General features: G+C 46.3%; 1 protein-coding gene across 1 annotated transcript in view; it reads right to left on the reverse strand.

Moving 5' to 3' along the window:
• The window catches only part of SNRNP40 (small nuclear ribonucleoprotein U5 subunit 40), a 92832-nt gene that overhangs the window by 54543 nt on the left and 23093 nt on the right, over positions 1–15196 (reverse strand). The gene's annotated exons all lie outside the window — the stretch shown is intronic.

Consider the following 15196-nt stretch of genomic DNA (forward strand, 5'->3'; position numbering starts at 1 on the left):
GGGGGTCCACAGATGCTAATGGGTTAAGAACCACAGGTATAGAAAATTCCTGTTATTTATGCTGCACTATAGGTGTAATTAAGTAATGGGAACACAGAGTACACAGAGCAATACAGTCCACTTTTAACGCAAAGCAGTGCTTAATTTGTAAAATATGAAGTGCAGGTGCTAAAATGTTTGTCGGAGGCCACACCCAATTTTTTCTGGCTCCACCCACTCCCTCCACTGGCCCTACCCACTTACTCTATTAGCTCCACCCACATCTTCAAGTGGCACAGCTAAAAGTCAAATATAATAAATGATCTGAATTTCAGAATGGGAGCCTTACATTAGTGCGTGAGATGTGCTGAAGACAACATGGGGGCTGTGCGTCTTTAAACCTTGCTATCAATCCTACCTGCGAACAGCCAGTGCAGTGATCCTTGGCAAGTCACTTCACCTCTCTCTGCTTCTTGTAACCAAAAGCTGAAGTGCAGAGACACAAATATTTGACCCCAGGTGTGCCGGTTGCATTTAATTGTAAATAAGATATTGACAAAGCATTTGCAAATCGCTTGAAATTTTAAACCTCTGTGACAGACTCAACACAATTGGTAAGTAATAGGAGACAGCTGCTCTGCCATGGTGGGGGCTGGGGAATGTATAGGGAGTGAGGGTAAGGGTCCTCCGACATCCAGAAGTGTGCATTCAACAACCCCTTTGTGCTGTGTGTTATCTCTGCTCAGGGCTCACACTGGGGAAAGTTGATCAAATCAACAGGTGAATCTGTAATATTCGCAGGTATTCTGGAAGCAGGCGTGGAGAGCTGCTCAGGTCAGGCGACATGCTTCTTTAACCCGATTTGCATTATTTTATTATTAAATGTAGTGTGTGTTTCGCTGAGGCCATCATCGGACAGCACTGGTAGTGTATTCTGTTCTTTGTGTCAAGCAGCGGGCGGGTGTTATCCTCATCACACAGGGGCCTATGGGACTGTGACCCTCATCTGCCAGCCTGCTTCAGGCCAATGGTATCCTTTTCCTTGGCATTCTGTCATTGGTGGACTCTCCCCTTGCCCCCTTGAAGTTCTCGTGCTCCCGTCTCACCTTTTGCCTCCAGCTGCCACTTGTCAACCCTGCACCTCCCTCACACGCTGCTACCTGCACACTAATTCTGATCGCACCTCAGTAACTCTGGGGTCTCAGAAGGGCCATGAGAGATTCTAGCACTGTCGCCAGCTTCATGTAAGTTGGGGATCTGATCCCTGGCTGCTCAGCCAATCAGAATGCAGCTCACAACAAACGAGTAATTTTCTAGTTGCTGGCAAGAGTGTGAGTGCAGCCCATACTGCTGAAGATACCAGTCTGGCCTAGGAGTGTCCTGAATTGTGTGCACTCATGTCAGATGGATTTTTAGCAGTACTAGAGGCACGCGCTGTACAAATAAGCTGCAATACTGTGCCGAGGGTGGAAGAGAGCAGTCCATAGAGCTGGTGGACAGACACAGTAATGTAGTAAACCGCGTGAAGGCCTGCAGTTGTAAAAGGGCTAAGTCTAGGACACAAGCCCATGAAGGAACAGGATAAGGTAATTTTTCTGGTTCACCTTCGCCTTCAAGCTATAAATTATATTTGAAAGTACTATTGAAAGCGTCAATGAGTCATGTAACTGAGCTGGAGTTTTTGAGACTCTATCAGGCCCTCATTTCCCTGCCAGTCCATATTCCTCCTCTTTTGAGCCCATACTGTTTTATTATAACTATATTGAAGGCCCTAGCCAGTGGGACAGAGGACTGTGCGGCGGTGACGTCAGCAATCACCGTAATCATCGGCTGCAAGATTTGTAGCTATTACCAAAAATGGCTTTAGACCCTGCTGATTGAAACTGGTGCACGCCGGCTGCAGGCCCGTTTTTGGGCGCTAGCTGGTTCCCGTGCCGCTTGAATCTCAGGTGACAGGTCACACGCCCCCTGCCGCAGCTGCAGGCATTTGACAAAGCTCTAGCCTTTTGGAAACATTACTGGTCTGTTGCACAACTGATAAAAGCCCCATATCTTGAATGCTAACGTTGAATCACTATTGTTTTCTGTAGAGCTGTTTTCAAATAAAGGGGCGCCGCATAGTGTGTGTACCTGCCCTTGCCGCATCATTGAGTTAATTCTGATACTTAAATTAGCCTTCCACTGCCTCATAATTGTAAAGCCCTGTCTAAATTGCGCTAGTCACAGCCACAAACTGAGTTCATTATTAGAGGTACATACTCCGCATTTACATCCCAACTGTGGGCATTTTATAGCAAGAAACGTTGAGAGAGCTCGCTGGGTTTGCGCCTGTAGCCTGCAGGTTAGTCAGGCCGCTGCCACAGGCGCGTTAACCACCCGAGCTGGCCTCTCCCGGAAGCAGAGATGTTGTTGGGAGGTGAATAAAAAGAATCTTGGTCCCCAGAAGTAAGTGCTCGCCTCTAAGTGCCAACCGCTATCCACTGCAGGCTACCTTTGAACATACACAACTATGTATCCCTAAACTGAATTGGAGAAATGTGCCGGCCCGAGACAGGATTGTGCATTAAGGTGATGTAACTTCGCAATCTTCCACAACGATCACAGTGGTACAACAACACACACTGGAGCATAATTCCTTTGCAGGAGAGTGTCGCACATCACATTAATATGTAATGTATGCACTGTATATGGGGCCTCTGGGAGGAGAATATATGCGGCAATGTGAAGGGTGGGGCCAGCATGCCTGTTGGGCCCGCCTGGTCAAGAACTGACAGACTGAGACCCGGTATCAGATGCTAAATGGTAGACACACTCAAGACCAGTGCCAGTGCATACATCCATGGGTGACATCGGTACAAACAAACCAGTACAGCGCCGAAATAGGCCTCTCCTCCAAGAAAAATGGCACAGATACAAATATCGATATCCATATCAGGAAATTTCTCAGACGGTCAGTCTCTTTGAGAGGCGGGCAGGGCTGTGACCTAAGTCAGTCACTCACTCCCGTCTCGCACGGTCTCACCTGACATGTGACTGACGCCATTTGCCAAATAAAGACAGGCATCTGCGCCAGACTGGTGCGCTTTTATAAATCCAGATTGGCATTGCTATACTAGGGTGCACAGCCACGAAGCCTGTGTGAAGCAGAGACACGACACACGAACAGTACTGCACACGAAGCCCTACAAGAGAAGAGAGCCGCCCTCACATGAAAACGAGCCCGAGGCCTAGCCACCACTAACTATTGTGGGAATTTAGGCCCGACCCCCGAGCCCAGCCCAGCTAAACCTAAATGACTGTGGCAATGTGGCATCCGCCAGCGGCCCAGCACCCTCCCCTGCCTTCATGTCTCATATCATATCATTCATCAATCATCATCATCACACACAGGCGCAGCAGCACCAGTGCCACCACGATCTGTGATGATGGCAAGCGGCCCGCCCCGCCCGAGTATTTGATCATTCATTCATGTGTAATAGACTAGTGTACTGTGTAATTAAAAAATGATCGTTTTCTTCTCGGGAAGGTCAGGTGGTGTCTGGACGGACACCATCCCGCCCGGTGATGGCATTCGGCATAAATTGCCATACAGTTTTGCGAAATTATACAATTGATTCAATTATGCAGCTTAACGTGGTGCTTACCGTTATTGCTGGTAGTAGGCCGTCCGGCAGGGACATGCACACTGACTGGATGGTGCTGCTCAGTCGGTTCTGCTTGCTGCTGCTGCTGCCTGCTTGCAGTTTCAGCAGGACTCAGGAGGAGGACAGCCAGTGTGGACAGGAGAGGACAGCCCAGCTCTGCCCTTCGGCTTCGTGGTCGTCGTGGGCCGTGGCGGGGGGACGCCTGCTGTTGATGTGACTGTGCGCAGGTTATGCTGGGGCGTGGCAACTGGTGGCAACTGGCAGCCTGCCTGAGCCATACTGAAACCAATCAGCGGATGCGCGCGCTACCGCGCGCACACAGGTCAGCCCCTGACTACCCCCATCAGAATCTGCGGCCCGCCCACCCACCCACTCAAACCGAAACTGTCAACAAGTTCAAACTCTCACTCTCTGCATCGGCGTCCGGTCCCACGTGAAACGAAACTAGTTGGCTGGCACAATATATATATTTATATATACACTCAATTTTATATTCTATCTTGGCCTGGGCAGGCCGGGGCCGGGGCCTGGCTACCTATTATCTCACATGATGACGGTGATGATTGAGTTAGACAGAAATCAGAAATGTGAGTCGCGGGCGGCCGGCGGACAGGCAGGCACGCACTCGCAAATTAAATTGGAACTTGGCTTGCGGGCGGGATAAAAAACACTACACATGATGACTGCTGATGAGTCACACTTCGACATGATGAGAACGAACACAGTACACTATGCGGCCGCCGGCCGGGCCTGTGGCTGCAGCTGCTGCTGCACAGTCTGTAGCAGTAAAAAGATTTATATTTTTTACAGACAAAAAGAAATCAAAGGAGAAGCGTAGCCCCGGCCCTGACATTTAAGTGCCGGTGCTAAGCACCGGAAAGCACCAGCACAAATTAAGCACTGACCACAAGCATTTCCTGAACAGCGCATAGTAAAACATAAACTGCGCACATACACATCCTATAAATCGGACAGCCACAATGTAGAGAAAAAGTGAAGAAAAACCTGCTCTCTCAAACACAAGTAGAGCTGCCTAACGTGAAGAAACAAGATCTCTATGCTAATATCACATATAGCGCCAAACCTATTATGAAAATGCACCCACCACGACTAGTATGGATACTAGACCTTAAATTATAAAAAAACATTAGCACCACTGTGGCGAGAGATATTGCAACCTCAACATGTGGGGAGTGCGCAGATACACACTCCACTCCAAGGTGCCCAGCGTTGTGCGGATTTCAAATCCATCTTAATTTTAAACCGTTTAATCTTTGTCTGTAAGTTTCTTCAATCTTTGTCAAGTCATTTGTCATTGTTCTTCCTTATGCATCAAGTACACACGTTTTCCATACTGTATTTAGGTAACTTCTCATATTTTTATGTGTCCATCCGGACTTCTTTAAAAATAAGATCCCAATACACCAAGTTGTTCAGAGCAGCATTCATTTATTTCAAGCCCAATGCATTTCGGCTGCCATCCAGCCCTTCGTCAGGGGTAACTGTGAAAGGTGTATTGGGCTTACACAATCCGGGTAGCACGCAACAGGTTTAAATTTATGGAATAAAAAAGTAAAGGAATACAAATGGAGAATAAGGAGTGCAGACCACCTTCATTCATGGAGAGCTATTGCAAAGCTTGGCGAGTGTCATAGAGTAACAGGAAGAAATGAAAAACAAAAAACAGACAAAGTTCTGAAACTATCCAAACGACATTGGAAATAGGAACCTGCTAGTTACCCGACAGTACATAAACCTAGTTTTCCCAAACTCAAAGTAAGGTTAACTCTGTCTTTTCATTTAAATTCCTTGACAATAATAGTGCTAGGTGTTTTACACTGCACACAACATCTCATTACAATCAATAAATGATTTCAATACCGCTAAACTTCTTAAAAGTCCTTTTAAACATTCAACCAATCTTTAACATTCTAAGGAGTTTTCATAGCGGTCTATAAGATATGAAGACTTTTATTAGAATCTGCTTTCAATAACAAATGATTTTCTCCCCTATTAATTCATCAAGTTTAAGCTCAAGTTCAGCACTGCCAATACAATCCACTCTTAAGAACAGACTAGAGGGATGTTTGTGTGCAAGATGTTCAAATGTGTCCAGTATAGTGGAACTGCAGTTACAGTACCCTTTTCCTCACTCATTCAATACACACAATTGACATTCCGAGTGCTCAGCTGGCCCAATGAAAAAAGTTTTTAAAAAAAAATAGTCTCTCTTCCTGTAGTTCTGTGCACATTTAGATATATCTTTGAAGGCCTCAGCCAATATTCTACTTTGAAAAGATGTTTTAGCTTTTGAAAAACTGCATAAGTAATATCTCCCAAACCAACTAAGGTTTGAAAAAGAACTGCTATAACTTGTCAATATAATAGACAAATTAAATTGATGCTTGAATTGAAGAAAAATCATTATCTATAATGAATTTGGTTGGTCATAATGGCAAAAATGTGATACTTTTAAAAAAATCATGGTCTCATTTTGAGGGTTTACTTACCGGTTATTACAACACATCAATAATTGTTTTAAGAAGCTAATAAATTGCAGTGTGCACAAATTTTAGTCAAAGCTCATTGACAACAAACCTCAATGTTCACAGTTTCCGTAGTCAGTTTCAACGAAGTACACTATATATATTTATATCAAGGTGCCTACTGATGAACTGGGTTAAAACCAGTTAAAAAAGACTAACAAAATGCAGAATATGATGGAGAAAAAGGCATAATGCCCCTTCACCCAATTGTGATGTACTTACTGGATGAATACCAGCAGTAGTAGCAGCAGCTACAGAGTTACAAGTGTGAACAACAAGAAACTCCCAAAGGAATTATTTTAAATTCTTCTTTGTTATAACATTTAGATTGGTAATTCGGGATCTGGTCAAGCCAACTCAATAGATGAATATAAGTTTATATAGAAATTATCTTTTTTGAGGGCGCAGGAAAAGATCGGTAAATATTCTGTGTTACTATACTAAAAAACAGTTCCTTCAACAGTTTTGCGTTGTTTGCATTATTCACCCATCTCTTAAGGGAAGACTGGTTTACCCTATTTTGTCCAAGTTGCAGAGCTAGAAGTAGCGCTAATACAAACAAATGTAGTGTAGTAGTCTAGTCGCAAATCAATCACCTACCTGTAGCAGTACAATTAGTTACTTTATTTATTTTAAGAGTTTTATACAGTACAAACAAAACAGTCAGGCATTCAAGCGCATGGCAAAAGCTATACGAAACCAGTTACATGCGCCATATAAATAAAAGAATAACCGAGAACAGAAAAGTTACATACATATATCAGGGATCGAAAAATCCTAAAAATGTTACTTGATCTGCAGGTCAAGTGACTTAAATAAGCTACTCGACCTAATTATAATGCTCTTGACCCATAAACTGGTTTAAAATGATGTGATTCTGGGCAAGTATTTTAATTCTCTGAGAAGCCATTTTCTTCTTGATCACACAAGACAACCTTCAAATACGCGAGTTCTGATGGTCTGCGGTACAGAAAAATCTGTTGTCTGATTTAATAGAGTAAACTTTTGCTCCATATATAATACATATGTAGCCACATATAGGATACATATGACCGCTAACTTGCCTCAGTTCATTAACCGCACACTTATCAGCTCGGGAGCAGAAATGTTTCTCAAATTATGGTTACAAATGGTCACTTTGATTAAATACATAACTACAGCATAAAGTAGCAGCACACTGTCCTTTGCAATCAGCAGATTTTACATTCAAATGGCCTCAGAATTTCCCACTGACATGTTGTTTTAAAACTATATAGTGTACAATGTCTGGAAATCGAGTTTCTGTAAAGAATTGTCATTTACACATGACCAAGTAAAGTATGCTAATTTGTTATGCTCCTATGTAAATCTTTGTTTGGATCACACTTCTGAATTACAAAAAAAGTTATATCATAAATACTGATATATATGTGCACTATTAATTTACAAACCGTTTAAATGTTGTTAGAAAAAAACCCTAACATTTTGCAGCCTTTTTTCCACAATTATTGTCAGATAACTCACTTGACAAAAAGCCCTACCTATAACAAGAGAAATAAAATGAAACACCATTTTCCAAGAACAGATAAGCAGCAATTAATAAAACTAAAACTGACGTTTGATCCCTGTCCTTGAACAGACTGCAAATGTGTCAAGACGAAAACAAGATTTAAAGGTCTCTTTATTGCTCATTCACTCTCTGAAAGAAAAAGAACACCTGTTCCTTTCAGCTTAAGTTAACTCGCCAGCAGGGACGAGTAAATTCTAAAAATAGCTTGACCTGATAAAATCTCACTCGCAATTGCGAGTGGATTTTTAGGCCTGATAAATGTAAATGCATATTTGTAGAGGCTGTATCCTGTTACAAAAGACCATCAGATAATAGTCTACTGATAGAGTTAAACATAAAGATTACGATTTTATTCGCTCTCGTGGTGTTTGAAGACGCGAGAACAGAGATAATTGCAGCTCAGAATCTAACAGCATCGTGGGCCAGATGCTTTTGTAAGTAGTCTGTTTAACAGGATCCTCTTGACCTCTTTTTTTAGGAAGCTGGTCAAAGGATTAGAGCCAATTTCACTCGGGAGAGAGTTCCATATTCTAGTGGCAGATCCAGTGAATGTGCGGCCATTAAGTTTCCTTTTTTTAATCTTGCTTTTTTTTTATCTTGCTGGTTTCAGCATGAGGAAGCCGGAGCTCCTTAGAGATTGGCTGCCTCCTGAGATAGTACGTTTTTGTGCCAAGTACCTGCATTCATCTTGGTGAAGGGCTGTGTGAGTTATGCATGCAAATTTCATCTAGATCCTGGTTTCGAAAGGGAGCCAGATGAGAGACGAGAGGGAGGGTGAGATGTGGTCAAATCGCCTCTTTACAGCTACTAGACTCGCCCCGGCATTGTGGGTTGCCCTGAGTGGAGCAGTTTGTGATTTAGGCAGACCAGTTAAGGTGGCACTGCTATAGTCTATTATGGATACCATTAATGCTTGGACTGTGGTCTTGAAATAAGGTAGTTGGATGAACAGTTTCACTTTCTTGAAGAGGTTGAGTTCGAAACAAGCATTGCATACGAATGACCAGATGTGTGCTTGCTTGTTAAGGTTCTTGTCTAGGGTTATCGCAAGGGATTTGTTGAATCAATGTCGGGTTTGCAATCGAAGGTGTTAAGGAGGTTCATCTATTCTTGAATGGGAGTGGGGGTAGGGGAGATGAGTAGGAATTCTGTCTTTGCAGAGTTTAATTTTAGATGGTTGCTTGGGAGCCTGGTTTGGGTTTCCCTCATGATGTTATTGAGGCGGATGATATTGTCTGGAGATGAAAGAAAATATGTGTATCATCTACATAAATGTTGTATTCAAAATTCACTTGGTTGAGGATTTGCGTCAGCAATTCCATATAAAGGTTAAAGAGTGTAGGCATGATGATGGATCCTTGAGAGACTCTAGAATTAACTAGCTACCAGTTGGAGAGCGAGCTACCCAGTTTGATTTGTTTTGATCGATCTTGCAGGAAGGAAATTAACCATTTGAGGACGTTAACAGATAAATGCATTCTGTATTGCAGTACCTCTAAGAGGGTGCCAAGACTGACTGAGTTGAATGCTGATAACAGATCGAAGACTATGACTTGTTCTGGTCCAGGATTTTGAGTGCGTAATCTAGGGTGGCAGTGGATTGTTATACATTTCTACCAGTTTCGCTATGAAGGGGATGTTAGACAGTGGCTGAAAAGGATTTAGGTCCTTTGGATAAGCCCACGTTTTTTTCAAATTAGGAGTCACCTAACTATTCTTCAGACATTCTGGGACTAAGCCTTGTGAAACACTAGTACCAGTGGGAGTGGTACAATCAGGGCTGGTTCTAGGATTTTTGGAGTCTTGGGCAGAAAGGGAATGTGCGTGGCCCCTGTAAATTGCATAGACTTAACCCATTCAGAGCGGTCTGCATCTTAATAGATGCCCCCTGCTCCTGAAGTTGCAGCCCCTCCCTCTCAGCCACCTACAAGCACCTCTGAACAGCTCATGAAGAGGGTTAAGACTGCCAAGGAGCTAAAAAACCAGGCAACAGTTGTCCCGCTGTGCCTCTGCGTGGGTAGGGGAAGGAGGCCTAATTGCAGGACAACACTGATGTATGTGCCTTCTTGCAACTGGGCCTGCACCGAACCCCCAAGTTTGTCTTGCTACACCATAGCAGTGAGGCCAGGGGAGGGTGCCCCCCTAAGGTGGTACACTTGCAAGGTGGCACCCTTCATGCCCTGGGTCGCATTGGTGCGAGGCCCCAAGTTGGAGGGCTGACGGCGGGGCCTTGGGCAGCAGCCCACACTGCCCTTGGCCAGCGCCGGCCTTGGGTACACGTTGCAGTACTATTGTAGTACTGAACATACTAATTTCAGTTAGTAATATTAGTTCTAGCCATAGGGCTCATTACATTATTTCTTAAATTAAGAACTGCAGCAACGTTAGTACGGAGGCCAAGGGGTAGTGCTCATAGTATTGGTAACTATCACCACAGTGAAATCCTGAATGTAAATACTGGGCATTTACGCCGAGACACAGGATTCGACATGTAGTGATCCCCCGCCTATAAAATGGAAGTTGATTTGAGTTTAGATTGCGTCTTGCCGCGTGTACTTACGGATTTAAGCTTTTCCCCAGATATTGAGGTTTTATGGTCTTCCTAGTCATGAAGAGGCCTTCAAACTTAGTTACGTCGACAGCACCAACGGGAGGACTTGTTTGCAAAATAAAGGAAATTGTGGAATAATACGGACTGTAAAATATTAATAGGGCATTGCTGGTTTTGATTTTTGAAAATTACCTCCATGAGAATTGCACGATGAATGGATTGTGCAACCGCTATTCAAAATATAAGAAGGAAGCAAGGATACGCTTTTAAATGTATTGTGTTGTAATTATGTTTCAGTGATATATGTGAAGGGTAATGGGATTTACAATAAAGTGTAAATGTTTGTAGTTTTAGTTCCGCTTCAGGGACTTGAACTACACATGTTTGATTAAACGTCCTGGCATGATTAAGTCTAAGGTCCCAGTGATAAAAATGATGATTTCACTGTGGAAAAAGTCATTCACGCGATTTATCCTCACAGGATACCATCTTGGCTATTCCAGTATTTGTAGCACAGATATTGTGGGCTCATTTGTGCACACTCCCAATTGTCCTTTTTAATGATATTGGTAGCAGCAGTGCACCATACACATATTTTAGTACTTTGGAGTGTAAAGTTCAAATTTTAGTACTAGAACAACACTAAAGACGGCACTGGTAGTAGAGATGGATATCTACTTTTATGAGTAAAACAATTCCATAATATTTTTTTTTTCACAACAAAGTTTTATTTTGGCGTTGATAAATTGCATAACAAGCACAGCACCCCGGAAATCGGAGGAGCTGTGAGCATTAGAATAGTAATCACAGTAAAGCAATTCAATCAACAGTTCAGGAGGAAAAGATGCAACCAAAGCCCCCCTCCCTCCACCCTCCACCCTCCCACTCCCCCAACCCAGAAACCCCCCCACCCCTTGCACAGCGTCTAAAATTTCAAATACAGATATAGTAAGAAGCGTACAGTGTGTATGTCTCATGGCCCGGGCCAAGCATCCAAGTGTCCCTCCACAGGCCGATCAGGTGTTGGCGGTTCCAGCCACAGTCCACGATAATCCGCCCATCGCTTCCAAATTTTATAATGTTTCCGGGGGCAGACCCTAGCTACGAAGATCTGGCGTTCCAGTCCCATGTAGAAGTCCAATCCCCTTTTCCACACTCCCACCAGAGGGGCCCTAAGGTCTTTCCAGGCACGGGCAATGTCTTTCTTGGCCACAATAAGGCCCAACAGTAGCAAATGTTGTTTATAAATATTCCCCCCTACCTGTTCCATGACATGGAGAAGACCCAACTGTGGTGAGCGGGGGAGCTCCCAGCCTAGCACCTCAGACAGGCAGTCCCACACTCCAGACCAAAACCTCTGCAGCCCAGCACACGACCACACAGTATGGAGAAAGGTGCCTACTTCCCTGCCGCATCTCAAACAATCTGGGGACCCAATCAGGCCTGCTTTCCACAACCGTTCCCTTGTGTTGTAGGCTCTGTGGAGGTACTTGAATTGAATGAATCGTAGACGTATCACAATGGCAGCTCCTCTCGGGGCCTCAAGCGCTTCCCTCCAGTCTTCCTCCTCAAAGGGACCAACATCCCTCTCCCATTTATTCCGTAGGCCATCCAGGGAGGTTGAGCAATGTGTCACTAGTGTTTGATAGATAGTGGATATCTTTTTACATTCTAACTCTCCCATGAATACTTTGGCCTCCAGTGGGCTGAACTCCGGTAAGGAGTCTAGGCCCCTCAGAGTGGGTGTAATGGCGTGCCTAAGCTGTAGGTATCTAAAAAACTGGGTCTGGGGCATATCATATTCCTCGCGTAGTTCCTGGAACGACTTGAGGGTCATGCCCCTGACAATGTGTCCCAGGGCCGATATTCCAATCGCGTCCCAGCCCCGAAACCCCGGCAGGGACGCCAATGACGGTAATAGCCCATTTCGCCAGAGAGGAGTCTCCCTTGTAAGTTTGTTCCACCACCCCATACGTCGGAGGGCGTCGAGCCATATACGATACACTATCTGGGTGACTACTGGGAGGCCCCTTCTCCTAGTTGCAGAGTAAAGTATGGTATGCAGCGTATCTGGGTCCATCAGGTGCCTTTCCAGGGCATAGGCCGGGTCGCCTCGGTCCCCATACCACCACTCGGTTAAGATCAGAAGATGGGAGGCCTGGTAATAGGACAGGATATCAGACGTCGCCAGGCCGCCACAGTATGTGGAAAGGAAACATGTGCGTAGCGCTACTCTCGCCACTCCCCCGGACCAAAGAAACTGACTGAGTGCTGAATTGACCTGTCTGAACCACTGCGGTGAAATGGGATATGGGTGGTTTTGTAGCTGCTACAACAGGCGGGGGAGGGCCACCATTTTGAATATGGCTGTGCGGCCATACACATTAAGAGGCATGCGGGACCAGGTGGCCATATCTGAACGCACGCGCTCCCACACTGGCACAACGTTGCGCGACCAGAGACGCCACTCAAATCAGTCAGAAACACACCTAGGTATTGAAGGCCTCCCGTCGCTTCCTGCAGCTTCCCCGCCCAGGGCCCTAGGCCACCGCGCTCTCCCAACACCCACAGCACAGATATATGTTGTTTCAGACGGAGGCCCGACACCTCACCAAATATCCGCATGATGTCCGGGACCCGCGGCCCCAATTTGTTCAGGTCTGTAAGGAAGAATAGGACGTCGTCCGCATAAAGTGCGATTCTATCGGAGGGTCCCGCCTGCCACTCGACACCCCGCATCTGAGCATCAATTCTCACCCATGCTGCCAACGGCTCGATGGCTAGAGCAAATAAGTAGGGCGACAGAGAGCACCCCTGCCTGGTGCCTCAGGCCTATAGGGAAGGGGTCGGACACCGCTCCAGCTACTCTCACGGACGCAGTCAGGTCTGTATACAGTAGATGCAGGTATGATAGAACGCGGGCCCGAGGTTCAGGCGGGATAGAAGTGAGCGAAGATAGACCCAGCTCACTGAATCAAAAGCTTTATCTATGTCGGCCAGCAAGAGCGCAGCAGGAATCCCCGCTGCTCGGGCTGCTTCCACCACCACCTGGGCGCGTCTGATATTATGCCGCGTTGCTCTATGGGGCATAAAGCCGGCCTGATCGGGATGAACAAGGGTGGTAATGTATGGGAGAAGACGATTGGCCAGCGCCTTCGCTAAGATTTTCGATTTAATAGCGATATTGGTCTGGAGGACTCGGGTAGGTCAGGGGGCCTACCGGGCTTGCAAAAAACCACTATCTGCGCATTCCGCCAGTCCCTCGGAAGCCGGCCACTCTCCCTGGCCGCCTCCAGAGCTCTACCGTAGTATGTACTCAACTGGAGATGGAATTTCTTTAAAAAATTCACAGGGGTACCCATTGGGACCTGGGCCCTCAATTTCTGCCCCGCGCGCCTTACGGGCAGCCGCACACCAAGCAATGTCTACCCCTCGAAGTGTAGGCTTCAGGGTTTCCCAGAAAGTCATGGCATCTGTGTCAGGGTTATCATTCTCATTCCAGTAGTGTGCAATAGCCTCCCTCATGCGTGTTTGGTAGGGTTCCTGCTGCAAATGCCACGTGGAGAGACACAATCGGAACAGCTGTCGTCGCTTGTCTAAGAGTAGGTTCATCGCTACCGGGGAGTGGGCCGACAGACCTCGGGGCAATATAGATGTGGAACCTACCCTCCCAACCCAGGCGTGGGGGGACAAATAGGTAGTCGATCCTGGAGAAGGACTTATGCACCGCTGAGACATAGGTGTACTCACGACTTTGGGCGTGCTGGTGGCGCTACACGTCTACCCACCGTATTCCTCTCAGCATGCTGTTCAGTTTAGTGGGTGTGTCCGGGGGCAACTGGCCTCCTAGCCTGTGTCTATCCATCCGCACATTCATCACATCGTTCCAGTCACCACCAACCACTGGCATAACATCTGGCATCCCGGCCCACCCACTGAACAGTTTTTCGATAAGGGCTCCCTGCAGGGGAGGCGGGGCATACACACTCCCAAAACCACTGGTTCAGTGCCTATCTTACCCTGGATGAACACATCTACCTTGTGTGTCGAGCCATTGAGTTTCATGAACGTAGGACAGCCTACGGTGCACCAAGACGGCCACTCCTCGAGATCCCCTCGCAAATCCGACATGGTACACTTGCTGAAAGCCATACCACTGCAGGCTAAGGGTCTTAGTACCCATGAGGTGAGTCTCCTGCAGCAATAATACCCCATCTCTCTTCCCCTGCCTGAGGACCGCCCCTCTCTTAATCCTGTCTAACATCCCCCTCACATTCCAGCTTACAACACGCAGCGAAGCCCTCTGCCGGCCTGATTCAGGGGTATTAACCGCCATCTACGGGCAGAAAAATGAACATTCTGAGCATACGAGACCACAAACACACACCTCGCCTCAATAGTACATGAAAGAACACTGTGCAATTCAACGCCTCCCGCCACCCCGTGCCCCTCTTCCGCAAACCCTCAACAAGCCCCCCAACCCCCTCCCAAGTCCCACAAACAATGGCCCCACTCCCCCCCACCCCATACCTCAAAAACTTTGAAGTATCTGTCGCGGTATAGGTCAATTCCGGCCCCCAACGGGAGGCCAGAGAGCAGCTATTCCAATGGATCCCCATGAACTTCCAACTTCGTTCCCTCTCAAACGCCCCCAACAAAACTCCTCTAAAATGAGGGGTTACGGCCTCATAGTCCGCACCCCGCGACTGTAAATCCACAAGTAGTTGACAGTGTTAGTGTTACCATAAGCGTAGACCATCTCCATGCAGGCCTGTAATCGCCGCTACGCGGCCTGTGCCACAATCGGCAAATCAAATAGTCACCCCTCGTCACTTCACTCCTCACGGATCCACCATCGGAGAGTCTGGGGGCTTAGACTCTCCTGCAGTCCCCTTCTTGGCTGGGGAATGTTTCGTGGAGCGTGATC

This window comes from Lissotriton vulgaris, chromosome 2_1 (genome assembly GCF_964263255.1).
Source record: "Lissotriton vulgaris chromosome 2_1, aLisVul1.2, whole genome shotgun sequence".
NCBI classification, from domain to species: Eukaryota; Metazoa; Chordata; class Amphibia; order Caudata; family Salamandridae; genus Lissotriton; species Lissotriton vulgaris.